This window comes from Nycticebus coucang, chromosome 6, assembly GCF_027406575.1.
Source record: "Nycticebus coucang isolate mNycCou1 chromosome 6, mNycCou1.pri, whole genome shotgun sequence".
In the NCBI taxonomy this organism is placed as follows: Eukaryota; Metazoa; Chordata; class Mammalia; order Primates; family Lorisidae; genus Nycticebus; species Nycticebus coucang.
Genome location: NC_069785.1, coordinates 103,754,580 through 103,769,326, shown reverse-complemented (window position 1 = coordinate 103,769,326; position 14,747 = coordinate 103,754,580). Strand labels below are relative to the sequence as shown.

At 45.2% G+C, this 14,747-nt stretch overlaps 1 protein-coding gene across 7 annotated transcripts in view; it reads left to right on the top strand.

Moving 5' to 3' along the window:
• Positions 1-14,747, top strand: part of ARNT2 (aryl hydrocarbon receptor nuclear translocator 2) — a 215,536-nt gene that overhangs the window by 103,066 nt on the left and 97,723 nt on the right. The window lies entirely within an intron of this gene.

The following is a 14,747-nucleotide window of genomic DNA, read 5'->3' as shown; positions in this document are numbered from 1 at the left end:
GTGTAGACTGTTGCTCTTGTTACAGCCCAACCAGCCCATTGCCCACTGCTCAAGAAGCCAAATAAATACACTGAGGCAGCAGAGGCTACCGCAGAGAAAGAGGTTAACGCCACAGGAGCATGAGGAAGTTCTCAAATCCATCTCCCTGAGAATTTGGAAGAAAGGGTTTGTAAAGATAGTTTGGCAGGAGAAGAGGGCTAGGCAATTGGGTGTGCTAATTGGCTGGTTTCCAGGCAGAAGCACAGGAGTGTAGAAATTGTACTTTGCTGAGTTGGATTTTGGGTGGGGGTCTCAAGACTAGTTGAGTCAGTCCCTTGGTATGGGCTACGGGTGTGTGTGGGCCTGCCTTTCCATTGGAATGCAGGGCCTGGAAGACATCTCAAAACCTAGCCTCGGGTTTCATGAGGGTGATGTTATCTGTGGGAACAGTAAAGAAAGCTATGATTCTCTGTGACCATCCGCTATGTGACTCCTGAGTAGTGAGCAGTTATAGGAGAACAAGCCAGGCAGCAATGGCTGCTTTTTATATAGATAGATAGATAGATAGATAGATAGATATAGATATAGATATAGATATATATTTTTTTCCCCTATCACAGTTCTCACCTTGTGGCCCTTTATTAATTTTATAAAAGGCAGTTTCACTCTCCCCAGATAACTGGACACTCAGGCTTCATGGTAAGTTGTCTCTTTCCCTGAGTGTCAGATACATGAGAAACATGGGATGTGAATGCAAATCTTATTTATGCTCCTAAAAGCTAAATTATTGCTATTCTTATATTTGCAATGCACATCACGTGAATTTCCCCAGGCAGTTCTGGGGAGGTAGGAGTTTTGCTTTCACAATGTGATGTGGCCTTTGTAAAGCTCACTCAATATTTATTACCAACAGCACAGAGGACTGGGTGGGTTTGTGGGAGGCTCATTCCCTAAACCGCTCAGGTCTCTGGCTTTCCTGCCTGTGTGAGCAACCACTGAACAGTCTTGAAAGCTTGACTCCACTGTTGGCTTCTTGTTGTGCCTTCCTGGGGTTCTGAGCCCTGGGGATGGGCCCCAGCTCACCTCTCCAGCCTCTAACCCAGCCAAGCAGGACTTTACCTCTTCTTAGACCCCCACCCCACCTTCCCACACCTGCTCTGAGCCCTTAGCCTAGGCACCCTTTTCTACAGCCCCATGTCTCCAAGCTCCCAGGGCTCCTCCTACAGGAAGCTCTCCCCAACACTCCTTTTCTCTCCCCGTGTGCTGTGTGCTGCCTGTGCACTTGTGTGGACCTCTTCTCCAGACCTCAGCCGAGCTGGTTTCACAGTCAGGTGGGAATAGCCTCTTATGTCCCCTGGAGCCACTTGGTGCCACTTTGCTTGATGATGCTGCTCGGGGAGGATCTGTGTTTGCTGTCTCTTGGTTGCTGAGAAGCTGGTGGGAGCTCAGCCTCTACCAGCTACTCAGGATTTTTACTGTCAAAGCAACTGCCCTCTTAGGCTCCAGGCAGGATGGAGTTCCTTCTTTTAGAGAGAAGCCTTAGTCCTACATCTTCAAGGATCCTCTGGAGAACGGGGGAGAGAGAGACACATGGGGCACGCCTAGGAGCATGTAAGCAGTGGTGATAGGGCCAGTCAGCAGTCATGACAGCAAGGCCTCCATGGCAGGTCTGGAGAGGCCTGACAGAGCTTTGGGAGCCAGTGCGTGAGAGGCACACCCTGGCCTGGGAGGCATGGAGAGGCTCAACCCCCTGGCCAGCTGTGTTGACAGAGTTTATAATCCGGGAAGGGGGGGTAAGCCGTCTGCCTAAGTAACAGTGATATGGGAACCATGGTGCGCAGTACTCTAAAAGGCCCCTGAGGTTCCCATTCCATGGTTATTCAAGCAAACACTAATCTAGGTACTTCTGCAAAGGGATTTTGCTGATGTAATTAGTCTCAAATTAATTGACTTTAATATAGAGAGATTATCCAAGTCCGCGTGACCCAAACAGGCAAGCCATTTAAAAGCAGAGACTTTTATCCTGTCACCAGAAGGGAGAGTCAGATCGATTCCCAGCACAAAAGGAACTTTACTGAAGCTGGAGGGGGTCATGAGCAAGGATCTATGAGTGGCCTTCTGGCGTGGCCCCTAGCTGACAGCCAGCAAGGACACAGGATGCCATAGCCCAGCTGCAAAGAACTGACTTCTGCCAACAACTGAAACAAGCTCAGAGGCAGATTCTTCTCTATAGCCTGCAGGGAGGAGCTCAACCCAGCCAACACCTTGATTTTGTCTTTATAAGACCCTCAGCAGAGAGCTATTAAATAGTATGTGTTCATCTAAATCTGTGGCCATTTGCTACATGGCAATAGAAACTAATACAGGTGCATTTGGTTTAGGGCAGCAGCATTTCCTGGGTCACAGGGGATTCCAGAGGAGTAAGACACAGACCTGCCCAAGAAGCACACAGCTTGCATGACCATGAAATGTCCAGGTGTAGACTTGAAGTGGTAGAAGAGTGATGCAGAGGAGATAATTATGAGTGTGTCCTTGCTGAGGACAGGGTGAAGAAGAAAGGCGGTCTGTGTAGAGAAAGGCTTTAGGAGAGAAGGGGAAGGAGATGGACTCCCTAATACATTCATGTAGTGATTTCACTTTTAACATTAGTCTCTAAGTGTTTGCAACAAGTTGAACATCTGAAGCACAGTGTTAGCCTTAGGGCAGCTCAGGCCAGAACAAGAGGTGCCTTCATTCACTCCATCTGGAGCTCTTGGAAAGCATTTCTTTGGAAGAATGGAGTCTTCTGACTCTACCTGAGTATTAACTCATTCTTATAGAGCTGGCCTTGACTCTGCCCAAGTTTCTCAACCTTCTTGGGATGGGGTCAGTCTCTCATACTGGTTCCTTCTTTGCTACTTGCAAAGAGTGACTGTTAGAATATGTCATCTGTCAACTGGAAAAGGAAGAACATTCCAACACCAAACCCAGTAGAAAAGAAATAACCAAAATTAGAGCAGAATTAAATGAAATTGAAAACAAAAGGATTCTATAACAGATCAATAAATTAAAAAGTTGGTTTTTTGAAAAGGTCAATAAAATAGATAAACCTTTGGCTAACCTAACCAGGAAAATAAAGAGTAAAATCTCTAATTTCATCAATCAGAAAAGACAAAGACGAAATAACAACAGACTCCTCAGAAATTCAAAAAATCCTTAATGAATATTACAAGAAACTTTATTCTCAGAAATATGAAAATCTGAAGGAAATAGACCAATACGTGGAAGCACGTCACCTTCCAAGACTTAGCCAGAATCAAGTGGAAATGTTGAACAGGCCCATATCAAGTTCTGAAATAGCATCAACCATACAAAATCTCCCTAAAAAGAAAAGCCCAGGACCAGATGGCTTCACGTCAGAATTCTACCAAACCTTTAAAGAGGAACTAGTACCTATATTACTCAACCTGTTCCAAAATATAGAAAAAGAAGGAAGACTACCCAACATGTTCTATGAAGCAAACATCACCCTGATCCCCAAACAAGGAAAAGACCCAACAAGAAAAGAAAATTATAGACCAATATCACTAATGAATATAGATGCAAAAATATTCAACAAGATCCTAACAAACAGAATCCAGCAACACATCAAACAAATTATACATCATGACCAAGTGGGTTTTATCCCAGAATCTCAAGGCTGGTTCAATATACGTAAATCTATAAATATAATTCATCACATAGACAAATTAAAAAACAAAGACCATATGATTCTCTCAATTGATGCAGAAAAAGCTTTGATAATATCCAGCATCTCTTCATGATCAGAACACTTAAGAAAATTGGTATAGAAGGGACATTTCTTAAACTAATAGAGGCCATCTACAGCAAACCCACAGCCAATATCGTATTGAATGGAGTTAAATGAAAAGCATTTCCACTCAGATCAGGAACCAGGCAAGGCTGCCCATTGTCTCCACTGCTCTTTAACATTGTAATGGAAATTTTAGCCATCGCAATTAGGGAAGAAAAGACGATCAAGGGTATCCATGTAGGGTCAGAAGAGATCAAACTTTCACTCTTTGCAGATGATATGATTGTATATCTGGAAAACACCAGGGATTCTACTACAAAACTCTTAGAAGTGATCAAGGAATACAGCAGCATCTCAGGTTACAAAATCAACATTTATGAATCGGTAGCCTTTATATATACTGACAATAGTCAAGCTGAAAAAACAGTCAAGGACTGTATTCCATTCACAGTAGTGCCAAAGAAGATGAAATATTTGGGAGTTTATCTAACAAAGTGAAAGATCTCTATAAAGAGAACTATGAAATGCTAAGAAAAGAAATAGCTGAAAATGTTAACAAATGGAAAAATATACCATGCTCATGGCTAGGAAGAATCAACATTGTTAAAATGTCCATACTACCCAAAACAGTATACAATTTTAATGCAATCCCTATTAAAGCTCCACTGTCATACTTTAAAGATCTTGAAAAAATAATACTTCATTTTATATGGAATCAGAAATACCTCGAATAGCCAAGACATTACTCCGAAATAAAAACAAAGCAGGAGGAATCATGCTACCGGACCTCAGACTATACTATAAATCTATAGTGATCAAAACAGCATGGTACTGGCACAAAAACAGAGAGGTGGATGTATGGAACAGAACAGAGAACCAAGAGATTAACTCAGCTACTTAAAGTTATTTGATCTTTGACAAGGCAATTAAAAACATTCAGTGGGGAAAAGATTCCCTATTTAACAAATGGTGTTGGGTGAACTGGCTGGCAACCTGTAGAAGACTGAAACTGGACCCACACCTTTGACCATTAACTGAGATAGACTCTCACTGGATTAAAGATTTCAACTTAAGACATAAAACTATAAAAATACTAGAAGAAAGTACAGGGAAAAACTCTTGAAGAAATCGATCTGGGTGAATATTTTATGAGGAGGACCCCCACCCCACCCCCAGGGCAATTCAAGCAACTTCAAAAATACACTGCTGGGACCTGATCAAACTAAAAAGCTTCTGCACAGCCAAGAACACAGTAAGTAAAGCAAGCAGACAGCCCTCAGAATGGGAGAAGATACTTGCAGGTTATGTCTCCAACAAAGGTTTAATAAGTAGAATCCACAGAGAACTCAAACGTATTAGCAAGAAAAGAACAAGTGATCCCATCTCAGGCTGGGCAAGGCACTTGAAGAGAAACTTCTCTGAAGACAGGAGCACGGCCTACAGACATATAAAAAAAAATGCTCATCATCCTTAATCATCAGAGAAATGCAAATCAAAACTACTGTGAGACATCATCTAACTCCAGTAAGATAGCCCACATCACAAAATCCCAAAACCAGAGATGTTGGCGTGGATGTGGAGAAAAGGGAACACTTCTACACTGCTGGTGGGAATGCAAATTAATACATTCCTTTCGAAAGATGTTTGGAGAACACTTAGAGATCTAAAAGTAGATCTGCCATTCAATCCTATAATTCCTTTACTAGGTATATACCCAGAAGACCAAAAATCGCATTATAACAAAGATATTTGTACCAGAATGTTTATTGCAGCCCAATTTGTATTTGCTAAGTCATGGAAAAAGCCCAAGTGCCCATTGATCCACGAATGGATTAATAAATTGTGGTATATGTACACCATGGAATATTATGCAGCCTTAAAGAAAAATGGAGACTTTACCTCTTTCATGTTTACATGGATGGAGCTGGAACATATTCTTCTTAGTAAAGTATCTCAAGAATGGAAGAAAAAGTGTCCAATGTACTCAGCCCTACTATGAAACTAATTTATGGCTTTCATATGAAAGCTATAACCCAATTATAACCTAAGAATATGGGGAAGGGGGAGAAGGAGGGGTGGGGAGGGGGAAGGATGGGCAGAGAGAGGGTGATTGATGGGATCACACCTATGGTGCATCTTACATGGGTACATGTGAAACTTACTAAATGTAGAATATAAATGTCTTAACGCAATAATTAAGAAAATGCCAGGAAGGCTATGTTAACCAGTGTGATGAAAATATGTCAAATGGTATATAAAACCAGTGTATGGTGCCCCATGATTGCATTAATGTACACAGCTGTGATTTATTAATAAATTTTAAAAAATAATATGTCATCTGTCATACAAATCAGTGTACTTTGAGAGTAAAAAGAGGTTCCACTAATAACTATGCAGGGACAGGAAGCAAAAGCTAGGCTGTCCCAGGTGAAAAAAACCCAAGGGTGTGTGATCACTCCAGCCATGCCTGCCCTGAGGGGAGCTGCTCCTCCCATAACTTTACCCAAGTACGGATGCAAACCCACTCCTCTGAGTCCCCTAGGAATGGCTGAAACCAGCTGGAATGATTTGAAGGTCTCTACTAAACCTAAAGGAAAATATGAACAGCAATAAAGAAATACACATAGTAACAAAAACAAGAGAAGTAAAAAATAAAAATGAGAAGAAAGAAAAAGAAAGGAGAAAGAAAGAGAGAGGAGAGAAAGGAAGGAAGGAGGGAGGGAAAGAAGGAAGGAAGACAAAGGGAGGAGGAAGGAAGACAAAGGGAGGGAGGAAGGAATATTACAGGGGTATTTGCGAAACTTGGTAAATGTAGAATGTAAATGTTTTGGCACAGTAACTGAGATAACGCCGGAAAGGCTATGTTAACCACTGTGATAAAAATGTGTCAAATGGTTTATGAAGTGAGTGTATGATGCCCCATAATCATATCATTGTATACAGTTATGATTTAATAAAAAAAAAAAAAAAAAAGAAAAGGCAGATTTTTTTCTTGTTTAGGTTTCCGATCCTGAAACAGCCACAGTCTGGCCACAATCCCTTGCAGATGGCTGACCTCCTGTCCCCTTCACTGCCCATCTGCTTCTGTTTGGTGGGTGCTATCTTATTAATATTTTCGGCTTTGGGGAGTAATCTCCAAGCTTCCCAGAGCATTTGATACCATGAAAAGTATGAACTCTGCAACCAGACAGCCCTTGTTCAGATCTTGACTCCCCACACCTCAGCAGAGAGACAGCCTGGGCTGAGTTACTCAGCCTGCATTTTGGTTTCCTCATGGGAAGAATACAGCCTAGCAGAGGCTGCTGAGAAAGGGGCATTGTTGGGGATGTCTGCCCAGGGTACAGGCAACAGGACTTGCATTATCCATAGAGTATTCAAAAATAGTAATTGAACCTACTAAAAGTTAATCTGCTTTTTATGATCATTATGCCCCAGCAGTCCTTAGCATATCAGTGATCAAATGTTTCTCCCCTCTGAGGCTCCTACGTCCTTTCTCCCTACCATGACCTACACCTTAGCGTTGTTATGTAGATCAAAAAAAATACTGTAATACATGTGAAACATTTCAGAATGCCTAGCCCTCGGTAGAGAGCTCAGTGAGTAAAAAATTAATGCCCTTGTCCTTCCTTTTCTGTCAAAGACCACAGAGCGTTGTATTAGGCTGGGCTGTTTGGTTGCAAGTGAGAGAACCAATACTGAAACTGAAACTAGGCACAAAAAAGGCAATTTATTGGTGCAGAAGACTTGAACATCAGGAGGGTGCTTTTTCATTATTTAATATTTTCACTGCTTTCTTGGAGTCAGTTTCATTCTCTTAGACCCAGTTTTCCATGAAGCTAAATCATTTGCATGGGAAGAGCCATGCTTAGATGCCTACAAAGAAGAGAGGGGAAACCATAGCAAAGGTCACATTCTGCTCTGGTTGTCCCAGCTGGATCATGTGCTAGGCTTGGACCAATCACCATGGACAGTGGATGGGAGACGTGCTGGCCCAGATTGTGTAAGGTAGCTAGCTCTCAACCAATGAGTGTAGCCAGGGAGGTAGGCACTATAAGAAGATGATACCTGCTTTTTTGACTCTCCATTTTCTCAAGAAAGTATTGTGGAAGAGGAGGAAATGGGCAGATGGATGTCCCTACTCAACTCCACTGCCCATTGAGAGTTCTCTCTTCTTGACTGGTTTGCCTGCAGCCTGTGAATTGGCATATTTGTGCCCTTAGCCATTTATAAACGCAGGCTAGAGATAATGAAATCTGAGGGAAACCCATTTTCTCCCAGACTCCTAGATGCAGCTCAGGGCTCCAGAGTTTGTTCAGAACAGGCCTCAGGCACACTGCTTGGATTCCTGTCCTGCGGTGGGTTTTTTTCCTGTGTGCACAGCTGCTGTGATGCCTGGGGTCAGTCTTTTAAGAATGAGAACACGTTGTCACTAGAACAGCAACCAAAGCATCTTCCAGCGTCTGCCCCTCTCTCCCCCCACCCCCTGTTTTCAGGGTACCACACATTTTTGGAATCACATCAAATATTGTCCATCATGGGGCCATCTCTTTCTTTGCTTTTGTTCCTAATCATTTTCTCTTGTTTTTCTCCCTAGCTATCTTAGTTTTCCTTCTTTTTTAACCAAGATAAGATGTTCCAGTTTTCTTAAGGATTCTTTTGGTGAAATAATTCTAATTTATATTTGTATTTCTCTTGTAGCCTGGGGAGCATTTTTATGTGCACAAAGCCTTCTTTTGTGATCTTATCCAAGGAAAACTTCTGATTCTTCTTTTTAAAAAAGTTACTAGTGACCAAAATAATACTTAAAAATCAGCTTACTCAAAACAATTACAGGAGGGCCTTGTGCCCTAGAAAAATGTGCTCTGTCTTGAAATCTTTATGATTGTTCTTCTAAAGAAGGAATCAGCAGATACTTTCTTTTTTTGTAAAGGGCCAGATAGTAAATATTTTAGGCTTTGTGGATCATACAGTCTCAGTCACATTGTAAAAGGAAAGTAGCCAGGGGCAAAAAATGAATGGGCATCATTATTTCCCAATAAAACTTTATTTGTAAAAACAGTCGGTGGGCCATATTTGGCTGTCTGCTGGCCTCTGTTTTAAAGCATTTTATGCTTTTCAACTATCTTAGAAAAGTACAGTTTAAAACTTTGAGGTGGGGAGGATGATAATTCTTATTCTCGTTTCATGGAGTAGAAAAACTGAGTGTCAGTGTATGTGTTGACAGCAGAGTTACCTATGAGCTCTGGAGGGAGAAGAAGGTACTAGTATTAACAGATGTAAAAATATTCTTCTTATTCAATGTAGTAATTCCCTTTGAGGTAATACATCCTAAGATGGTTTATATCTTTTTTTTTTTTTAACCTTAAAAAAAGGTACATGGATATTCACTGTAAGGGCTATTTGCCACATAGAAAACCTAGGAACAACTTAAATGTCCAGCAGTAAATTATCTACTCAAAATAACATTAAAAGAGCTTTTACAATCAAGTGAGTGATGAAATCCTTATGAATTTATGCTAAATGACATGAAGTAGAAAAATACATACTAAGAGAGCTCAGTTAACTAAAATAAAGAGTAGGCTCGCATAGAGGAAGCTTGACAGGAAACCCACTAGATGCTCACAGTGCTTTTCTCTGGGGAAGATTAGCTGGGATTTTTACCTCTTGAGAGTGAATGAATGAGTGTATGTGTATGAGACTTTTCTTAAAAGACCATGTTAGTTTTAGACTTTAAAAATAAAGCATGTCCCAGAGAAGAATAAGTAGATCAAGTTCTTCCTCCATCTTTCAGCCCAGGGCAGTGCTCTGTGCATTACTCTGGACTGACTCCCTGCAGCAGCCAGGAGGCAGGGCTGGGTAGGCGGCTGGACTCGGGAGACCCAGGAGCCTGCCAGTCACTTATACTCTAATTTTCTAATGGGTTAATTGGCCTCTTATGTGTAAGTTTTCCTATCTTCACATAACCGTTTAAAGCAGGAATGTCTGATCCTGTTTTCCAGTCGAGGAAACTGAAAGGCAGAGAAATTAAGTGCCTGCTCAAACTCCCTCAACAGGCCAGCTGCGTCTGGGATACTTGCCAGGCACTTTTTCATTTAAAGTAGGATTCTTATTAATTTATTAACTTTCTAATGGTTCTCTTTGGTACATCAAAGCCAGAAAAATATCTGCTTTTACAGCTTCTGGTGATGTTGGGAGATTCCCAGGGCCCCTTTGACAAAATGCCTGCCATGCAGCTTGACCCTGATTGCTCTGCGGACTGGGTGCCAGAGCCACAGAGGGAAGCTCGTTGCTTCCGCACTCAGAGAACATCGAGGAGTCACACACTAGATTCTCTCTGAGTTCAAAGAATAGGGGAGTCCTCTCAGGATTTGTGGATTAGAAAGTGTTGCACAGGGCTATTCCAATGGAAAATTCCAGAAGCAGCAGTGATAGGTGACAGCACGGACCAGGTGCAGCTGTGGGTGTGGCTGGCTCCCTGGAGAGGGGAACCATGATGGAAATTAAGGAAAGTGAGCCCCTTGAGGGAGTTGTTAAGTGTAGCTGGGCCTTCCTCATGGTTGCTGAGGCCATGTAGGATGGTAGCAAGTCCTGGGCTGACCAGAGAGACTACAGGGGCTGTGCTGCGTCCAGGGTGATGAGAGAGGAGGGATCCGGAGCTGGGAGGATCACAGGGACAAAGAAGGGAGGCCTGTGAGTGAGTGTGGAAGGAGCAGGAGGTGCAGGTGTGAAGGGGCTGCGTCCTAAGGGCAATAGAAGTCATGGCAGGAGGGACGTGGGAGCATGCACCTCCTCTCCCGGAGAGCTGCTGCCAGGAAGGAGGGCCGGCTGGTTTCTGTCCAGGCAGGGGGCTGAGTGGAAAGAATTTCTGCAAGGAGCTGACTTATTTCAGAGTGAACATTCTGGAGGACATCATGGAGGGAGCTGGCAGGAGAGGAGCAGGGGCTCCCACTGGGGTGAAGAGTCCCCAAAGCAGAGGTGACAGAGTGGCTGGTAGTTTAGGCAGAGGCCAAGGAAAGCAGGATGGATGTGTGGTGGGACCAGACCAGAGACAGGACTGCAAAAGAACGCTTCTCTCGGCCCAGGGGATGAGGTTGTGGTGGGGGTCAGCCCTGACAGGATTGATTATGCCTGCAGGGAACCAGCAGGACTCCAGAGCCAAGTGCTAAGCAAACCAGGGCTTCTGTGGATCAGGAGAGGTCAGATGAGGAGCAAGATGAACAGCAGCAGCAAGTCCTCCAGGTGTGCTTCTCTGGTGGGGAGCCCCAGGAAGCACTGGGGCTGTGGGAGGGACCCTGACCGCTTTCTGTGGCAGCGAGATTCATTGCCCAGTGCAAGGGATGGCCACTCGCCCTCACACGTCTCAGCTGCTGTGAAATTTGCCAGATATCTGATTTATACACAGTCTTTCAGCAACACCCCCACTACGTGAAGTCTGTTGTGCTTTCATTCCAGAGGACCGTGGAAAGGGGTTCATTGTGTCCACAGAAACCGGAGAAATAAACGCCTAGGCTGTCTCTCAGGGTCATGGCCGCAGAGCATGGAAATGTGTTTTTTCATTTTCTCATGTTCTCTTGCGCCTGTGCTTTGCAGCTGTGATTTATTTTCAGAGCACACTTTGGAATCTGACAGACCCTCACGCTGGCCTGCTTCACAGCTGAAACGGTTTGCCATTTGGTAGATGATAAAGCAAGTGGCAATTTTCTTAACATGGCTGTAAAAAGATGCCATCTGTGAAGAAGACAGACAGGTGTCCAACCTGGGGCCGCAGACAGCACAGCGTCCGCAGCGAGTGGTCTCTCAGCACACTGAGGGTCGGGCTTTCCCCCACCTGGAGTTCTGGTCTGCTCAATGGCTTAGAGACCCACACAGCATTTATGGTGAGGACTGGTCTCTGTGGAGTGCGAGGTCCTGGCCTGTGTGTGAGGACAGGCAGTGGAGACCCGTGGCTGCCGCAGGTGCTGAGGGGAGAGAGCTGACCGGGCCTGGTTCAAGACCAGCAGTGCTGGATAGTTCCAGCACAGAGAGACGGGGCTGGCCAAGGAAGGCAGACAGGGGAGCCCAAGGAAGGCAGACAGGGGAGCCCACTGCCCTGTCTCACACACAGTCTCATTCCATCCCCTCCCTCTGTGTGGAGCAGAGGGATGCAGGCTTGGGGGGGGGGGGGCTTTTTCTTCTTCAAGCCTCTTTTGATTTTTTATTTAAAATGACAAGCCTTCCCCCTCCACCCCCATGGAACTTTGTCTACCACAGAGGGCCGGTCTCTGGCTTCTCTCTCTCTCTCTCTCTCTCTCTCTCTCTCTCTCTCTCTCTGACTTGGCTCCCTTGCTCTAAGCTCTCCTCTCGGTTGCAGTATGCCTGTCTAGTCTGGTTCTCTCTCTCATGCCCCCAGGATATAATGGCTTTGCCAGTCTCTCTTGTGCCCCAGGATGTAATGGCTTTGCCTGTGTAATTCCCTGTGCCCAGCACATTGTGTTGTCAAATAAATATTTATAAGATGATAGCTGAGGTAACATTCTGGTGAAGTTGTGAGAAAAAGTAGGAGTTAGGCAAAGGGAAGGAGGTTGCTCAGGGCAGAGGGAGCTGCAGGAAGGCCCAGAGAGGAGAGGGCAGCACATCGGGAAGACACCCATGCGTCAGTCGGGGCCTGGTGGTATGGCAGGGAGTGGTGGGGTAAGCACCCAGACCTCAGAGGCCTTTTTATGCTGGGCTTGTGGGACTTGGACTTCACTGGCAGTCCATAGTGGAGAACACGAAAGGTTTTCAGGGAGGAGTGTAACATGACCCTTTGTTCTAAGTCAGCCAAGCACCTGCCTCCTGATGTGCAGAACACAGTTATGTGTGTTGGATCATAATGATCCTGAAATCTTCCTCTCTCATTCTTCATGGAACAGTGAGGCTTGGTTGGGGGCCCATCAGTGATAAAGCCTTGATCATTTTTTGTGCTTTAAGTAAACAATTCTGGTAGCACTGCAAAGGATGAGTTGATGGGGGCGAGACCAAAGGACGGGACGATTGCCCTGTGGTGGCCGTCCATCCAGAAGAGGAACGAGGAGGACAGGTCTAATGCAGCAGGTCCAGGCGTGGGGCATGCACAGGCCAAAGGAACTCGGGGGTGGGATTGTTGGCCTCTGGTGTCTGGTCTGAGGTTGGAGTGACTTTTTAAAATAAACATTGATAGAGCACTTTCTGTAGGTCAGAGTTAGTTGTAGTTACTTTGTAATGTTAACAGACTCATCTGGTGCTCACAGAACTTCGCAGGAGGGAAGTACTGTGTGTTGCTGTCTTCATGTGACAGGTGAGGAAACTGAAGCACACAGGCCTGTGACCAGGGACCCACAGGAAGTGAAGGAGTCAGGACTGAAGCCACGGTCTAAGCAGTGCTGACGGCAGTGGCAAGATAGGGAGCTACAGAGAAAGGACAGCTATGGATAGGAAGACAAGTTTGGTTTTGGATCTGTGAAATGTAAGATGTCAGTGAGGTGTCCGAGAAACAGTTGGACCTACAGGAGCTGCCTAGAGAGGTCTCTGAGTGTGCTTAAGAAGATATTATTCCTGGCCGGGCACGGGGCCTCCCACCTGTAATCCCAGCACTCTGGGAGACTGAAGCGGGTGATAGCTTGGGCTCAGGAATTTGAAACCAGCCTGAGCAAGTGTGCGACCCCATCTCTACTAAAAATAGAAAAACTAGCTGGGTGTGGTGTCGGATGCCAGAAGTCTCAGCTACTCAGGAGGCTGAGGCAAGAGGACTGCTTGAGCCCAAGAGTTTGAGATTGCTATGAGCTATGATGCCATGGCACTATACCCAGGGTAACAGAGTGAGACTCTATCTACAAAAAGAAAAAAAAAGGAGGTGGAGGAAGAGGAGGAGAAATGGTTCCTGACACTGGTTAAAGATGGCAAAGCAGACTTTCTCTAAGGGGACCCTGGTGAGAGGTATGGGGACCACTGCAACAGGGTCTCGCAGTGGGGGACAGAGATTGCCCCCAACTTTAACTCCATCAAGGACAGTGGAGGTTTGTAACCAAGGAGCAGGGTGGGGAGCAGTAGGTATTTACTGAGAAGAAACCCCAGGGGTAAGGCAGATTCTTGCTAGACTGGCTCAGCAGAATTCTTGCTGAAGGCTGGCCGGGGTGAGAGAATTGGAGGGTGGTCAGATACCAAAGTTCTGACTTGGCAGGACTCCTCCTCAAACTGGATTTTACAAGGATGCAGAAGGAAGCCCAGGGTCAGGCCTAGTCAAACAGGGGACTCAGAGGAACCTGACTAAAATGTTTTGGTCAAAGGAGAGAGGTTTTGTCAACTAGAGATGGACATCATGATGTCATCACCATGCAGGAAGGAGGTGATAGAGTCCAAAGAGTCTCCAGGGGTTGTGAGGGGGGCGGGGTAAAGCAAGAGAGACATGGGCCAAGGCCCCATCCTGGGGATGCCAATGGGGGCAGCCTGCAAAGAAAGGCTGGAGATAGTGATGTCCCAGGGCAAGAGTGTTCCAAGACAAAGACACTGGTGAGGATGGGCTAAAGAGCATTGATTAAATATGGCCTGGGCTAGAGCAGTGGCTGTGGGCCTGTATGAAGGGGAGCAGTGGGTGTGGACAGAACTACCTGGCTGCAGGTGGACAGAGAGGATGGGAGCTTCAGGGCCAGCAAAAGCCTTGTGTTTGCTTGTATTCTCCCTAAGTTGAAAGAGTTCTGATGCTGTTTAATACAGCAGGAAATAGATAGTAGGGAGGGGGATGTTAGAAACGTATGTGGGAAGAGGTTAGTTGATGGCACAGAGCCCTTTTGGGGTTGGGGACATGCTGAGATTCAGCACTTGTTCCTCCAAAGTGGGAGCAAGGCGGGAGGTGGAAGGACGGATGTGTGCAGATGCAGGGGGGAGATGAGGAACTCGGGGAAGAGGTCTGGATTCCAACTGAGATTTCCATGTGGATGGCAATGCTCTTGCTGACATTTGGGGAGGGTTTGAGAAATGT